Consider the following 6,400-nt stretch of genomic DNA (forward strand, 5'->3'; position numbering starts at 1 on the left):
TGGACATTTATGCAGTGAAAAGAATTGGAAATTAGAGTAAAGTATAATACAACAGTTGAAAAAAAGGAACAGGAAATTGTTGAAGGAGAAGTGAGCAAGTGGAGAGAAATCCTTTCAAGATTGTTAGACATCATTAAATTTCAAGCTAAACAAAATTTATCTTTACAAGGACACCGAGAAGGAATTTATCATGAGACATCTGATTCAACTGGAAACAAGGGAAATTTTTTAGAATTAGTACATTTATTGGCAAAATACGATCCAGTATTACGTGAACACATAACATAAATTCAACTTGGGAAAAAAATTGCGACTTCTTATTTGTCACCTATGATCCAGAACGAATAGAAATTTATAGAAATTATAGAATTTATAGAAATTTTGGGAGAAAAAGTAAGAAATACAATCATTTAACCAGTAAAGTAAGCTAAAAATTTCTCAATGATATTCGACAGCACTCATGATATTTTCCATAAGGATCAAACTAGCCAAGTATTACGTTATGTTATGATTAAAGGAAATAAAGTAAAAACTATGGAATCATTTATTGATTTTATTGAAACAAAAAGTAAAACAGCCGAGAAAATTACAACAATGATTTTGAAAAAATTGGAAAATGACGGAATTGATTTTCAAAACTGTTGAGGACAATCATATGATAATGCTTCTGTAATGTCTGGTCAAAATAATGGAGTTCAGAAATGTATCAAAAAAATTAATCCAAAAGCAGACTTTGTCACATGTACCAATCACTCCCTGAATTTAGTAGGTACACATGCAGCTTCTGTTTCCGCGAGTTCATTGACCTTTTTGGAACCATGGAGCGGTTGTTTACATTTTATTCGTCCTCCACCCATCGGTGGGATATTCTCATTTCTGTCACCAATCAGTGTCAAGCGTGTAATAGAAACTCGGTGGAATACAAGAGTAGACGCTGTAACTGTTGTGAAAACAATTTACTCCGAAATCTTGAAAACTCAGGAACAGCTAACTGGGGAAGAAGAAAATATTGTTACAAGGTCAGATGATAGTGTGCTACTTGATGCGTTACAATCCTTTTCATTTCTCTGCTTTCTTGGACTATGGGAATAAATTTTTCTGGAAATAATAATGCTCAGATTTATCTCCAAACCAGAGGATTGAACATGCATCAATGTGATATAAAATGCAAAGCTTTGAAAACATTTTAGTTGAAAACAGAGACAAACTAATTGATAAATCAGTTACCTTTGCCAAAGAAATTTGTGATGACCTAGAAATAGACAAGAAATGACCACATAAATGTAAAAAGAAAAAACAAATGTTTGGTGAAGAATCTCAAGATGCAGAATTGCCATATGAAACTGAATTAAGGAGAGAAGTGTTTGTTTCGCTGGATAGAGTGATCATAGAAATCACTTTGCACTTTGAACAGGTTCATGGTCTTGCTGACAAATAGGCTTTTCTAATGCCATCAAATCTCTTGGATGACAAATACGAGTGTCATCTATATGATGAAAGTATTAATAAGGAAGATTTCTTGAATGAAAGAAGAAGGCTGTAGAATTTTATTAAAATTGCCGCTAAGCAAGATCCAATAGAACCTTGCAAAGAAGGTGAAGGACCTCTTGAACTTTTACAGCTCATTAAAAAATACAGTCTTGAGAACTCCGTTCCAAATGTTGTAATACAAATAAGAATATTCCTTACAATTGCAGTGAGCGTTGCTAGCTGCGAAAGAAGCTTTTCCAAATTAAAGATAATAAAATTTTTTTGAGATAACCAATGAGTTCTCTTCGATTAGAAAATCTTGCCATATTATCCATAGAAAAGGAATTAACAGAAGAAATCAACTTTAATGATGTAATGACGATTTTTCGAAGAAAAAGATTAGAATGTAGATTATTGCTCTTTCTCTATATATGAATAAATCTATGCAAAATTGATCTTAATTTTTCTCTATACATCATTTTAATTTTCTACTTAAATAGGTTAACATATTCAAATATGTTGGAGGGAGGCACAAACACTAGCTATGCCACTGTATACCTGTGACTTTCAGAGAAGAGGCTTAATCTGAAAGTTAAAGTTTTCTGTATCGCATTTCATCGATGCGAAGTCTAATTTCAGATTAGTCATAAGTGCATTAGTGTAATTATAAATAGGTAGATAGAAAGATTATACTTTATTTGTCAACACATCGAAGGAGTAAGAGCAAACCATAATGAAATAGATGTGGTTTGTTTCATAACTATTAAAAGAATAAAAAGATCACCTGAAAGCAAAGTTAATTTTAAACTATGGCAAGAGCCAAGAGCCTTTCTGTGGTCCACATTTGATTAACAATAACAGCTGATCATGGTGCCAAGGAATGAGAAGGTGCTGCATGTGGCTCAGAAATACAAGTATGAATTTCAATTGTTTGTGCTTGTAGGAGATGTGAATTTTAATTCACTGTTCAAGCAGGGATTTTTTTAGGCTAGCAGCATTGATTAGATCCTAACATCCAACATTAAAATTACTCAGGAAAATGTGTGATTTGCTATTTACACAATTATTTGATAATAATAAAAAATGAGTAAGAATACTTCTAGTGACAAATAATTTGAACCAGATGAAAACTCTACATCATCACTTTCAATTTATTGAACAGATTACAAAAATGTTAATGTACATTCAAAATGTGAAGCTCCTTTCCCTTTTCTTACAAAACTCAATAAGTAATAAAAAAATATAGTGCTGTTTTTAGTTACTACAGTGTTTCAAAGGGCAAAGAAGTCTACATAAACAGAAAATTACAAAGCAAAAAAGAAAAAAATGACATAGCTAATAAATATTCTAAAATGTGTTGGTGTTTTTGCTCGGGGAAATAAACAGAATCAAGAGAAGATTTAACTTCTTAATGTTGGTTGTGAAATAAAGTATAATTTATTTATTAGAAATGATCACAAAAGACAGGATATTAAAAAGAACAACAAAATGTAAATTAAAAATGACAATCATTTACATACTTTCATGTCTACAAAAATAACTAATAAACATATCTGTAATATGAATAACCAAACCTGTAGCTCTAAAACTCATCCACTAGACAAAACAGTTACTTTTCACCCCACATTTAAAAACTGAGTCTGACAGACCACCCTCTGTACTAGCATGTACAAGATTTGTTCAAAGTTAACCTGATTTACTTTGCATATAATTTCTAGGACTTTGTATAGCAACTAAAATAAATAGATGCTGTTATCAGGTAAGGTACCATGGGAAGAATATGCACACTCCATGGTGGACACAGATTCATCTAATTTCAAATAAGGTTTCAACAATGAAAAAATATGTGTTTTAGGTAGAAAATAATCACTTACTAGTGGTGTGGAATGGAAAATGGACACTGAAAAAACATACTTATGATCTAGACACACAGGCAGAAGCAAGCCACACAATTGCAACCGAGATATCAAGTAACTATCTCGGCTCTGTCTGCTTTCCCATTTTTGTTCTTCCCATCCGTAATAATAATAATAATAATTATTATTTTGTTTTTTATTATATGTTAACTGTTCAATTAAGGACAAAGCTTAAGGAGGCAGAGTCTCCAATATACAGTAAATAGATTTCTCCAGTGTGCTATTGAGTACTGCAGTCAGCTGAGGTTTGAGAAGTCTTTACCAAGATGTAGATTGTTTTTTCACTTTAATGCTGCCCTTTTCTAAATTTTTGTTATTGTTTTTAAACCTTTTTATTTTGACCTCTTTTTTTTTTTTTTCTTAATGGTTAACATAGAATACGGGCGGCACGGTGGTGCAGTGGGTAGCGCTGCTGCCTCGCATTTAGGAGACCCGGGTTTGCTTCCCGGGTCCTCCATACGTGGAGTTTGCATGTTCTCCTCGTGTCTGCGTGGGTTTCCTCCGGGTACTCTGGTTTCCTCCCACAGTCCAAAGACATGCTGGTAAGGTGCATTGGTGATCCTAAATTGTCCCTAGTGTGTGCTTGGTGTGTGGGTGTGTGTGAGTGTGCCCTGCGGTGGGCTGTCGCCCTGCCTGGGGTTTGTTTCCTGCCTTGCGCCCTGTGTTGGCTGGGATTGGCTCCAGCAGACCCCCTTGACCCTGTAGTTAGGATATGGTGGGTTGGATAATGGATGGATGGATATTAGAATACTGGTAGCTTTCAGGTTTCTTTCCATAGAACCTTTGGTAAAAAATATTGGTAGTTTGGTTTATCTCCAGAAGTTGATTTATTGTTTGCTTCTTTTTTCCCTTTTGACATTCTTTGGTAACTCTATTTAGTTCCTTGTTTATTAATTATGTTATTATTAAATAAATTAATGTTTATAAATTACTTGCGGGCGGCACGGTGGCGCAGTGGGTAGCGCTGCTGCCTCGCAGTTGGGAGACCTGGGGACCTGGGTTCGCTTCCTGGGTCCTCCCTGCGTGGAGTTTGCATGTTCTCCCCGTGTCTGCATGGGTTTCCTCCGGGCACTCCGGTTTCCTTCCAAAGACATGCAGGTTAGGTGGATTGGCGATTCTAAATTGGCCCTGGTGTGTGGGTGTGTTTGTGTGTGTCCTGCGGTGGGTTGGCACCCTGCCCTGGATTGGTTCCTGCCCTGTGTTGGCTGGGATTGGCTCCAGCAGACCCCCGTGACCCTGTGTTCAGATTCAGCGGGTTGGAAAATGGATGGATGGATGAAATTACTTGCATTTTCATTTCTTCTGTTTAGAGTGTGGTTATTTATACAAGGCACTGTAAGTTATGATTCTGGTTTTTACAGGAACTTATTCAGGATCTGGTTGTTACTTTTAGAATTGCAAGGACTATGATAAAGAACACAAGAAAATGAACTGTTTTGTTTTATGGGGAAGTATTAGGCAAAGCATAGTGAGATAGGATGAACAACTGAATTCCTGCAGGCATATATGACATTTCTGGGAGCTCAACTGTAGCAATCAGCTAATGCATCGTCGATTACTCATACACCCACAAACTGTCCCTCTTTGCTAAGCTTAGGAAAAAAAGAAGGTATTTTTTCTCTTTGTAATTAAAAAAGAAGAACACAATTCTTAAAATGACAGTATAAAACTAAGTAAATTAAGTTAATTTCTAGTAACAGTAACTGTATTCATTTACCTTATACTCTGCTCCGTTAACCTTATATACATTTCTTGTCCAGTTAAGGTTTACATTGTTATCTCATTTTTTTTAGTCACACTAAAGCAGAAATATACTCTGTATTTTGTGCCTGTTTGCTAGTTTATTTATTTAGTGAGGTAAATGAATGTACTGAAATGCTTGTGCAAGTTGAGAAACCAAGCCTACAGACTAGCATAACACACTGATTAGTAGTTATTTTGCAATTTTTGCTGCACAGGTTGCAATTGCTACCACAGACTATAATACTCTAATTAAATAATTACTTATTTAACATGTAATGTTTTGTTGGAAACAGAGCTGTTTCAAGTTGTGAGCAACTAACCTGCACATTTGAAATAATCATTAACTTTGTGTCTACAAGGGCAAACCTAAAATGTTTCAAAAGGCAGGTAATATTTGATTTATTATTTGGAATATATATTGGAAGCAACTGAATGACTTACAGATAATTCCAGTTAATGTCTAGGTTTGATATTTCCATTCTGCAAAAAACTTGAAAAAAAAATAAAAATTTCATCAATTTCAGCGCATAAAGCAAAATCCTCTTGTTAGTGTTAATTTTGTCGATTAAAGCTAAGACAAAAATACTCATCAACAACATTTTTTCTGTGACAAAAATGGAAGAAAAAATTTTAAAATCACCTTTAATTGCAAGAACTAAAATGAATGCTTTTAAAATCATTGTTGATGAAAAATAAACACAACAAAAATGTTACAAACAGACAACTGAAAAATGAGCGATGTGACGCTCTTTGCACATCGCTATTACACATGACACGGTCAGCTAACAAATAATGAGCATGAATTCAGTGGTGCAATTTTAAAAACTTGTATGAACACTTGTAATTTAATAACACATGTTTGGGCTCCATCAAGAAATAACCACAGCAGCCAACATACTTCTTAACTATGTCGGCCAACATGATTCTCGGGCAAAAAAAGCGGTCAAACATTTGGACCAACCTTAATTACAATGCTGCTGAAAATAAAATCCAATGTAAGCTATGTGTAATGAAGCTCACAGGAAAGGACACTATAGCCCTGAACGGACATCTAGAGATGCACCATCCTGAAATTCTTGCCAAGGTATTTAACATTATTAAGGTGGCGACTTACCCAATGCCAACACCTTTACCTCTGCCTCTCATTCACCCTGCTAATAATAATCCGTCAAGTACGTCAGCTTATTTTAGGTGTGCTGTTAGTAAGGATGATGTAAGAACCAATACTTCAATAGTAAGGTCAGTACTGCGCTCTAACATGACCACAAATA

This window comes from Erpetoichthys calabaricus, chromosome 3 (genome assembly GCF_900747795.2).
Source record: "Erpetoichthys calabaricus chromosome 3, fErpCal1.3, whole genome shotgun sequence".
NCBI lineage: Eukaryota > Metazoa > Chordata > Cladistia > Polypteriformes > Polypteridae > Erpetoichthys > Erpetoichthys calabaricus.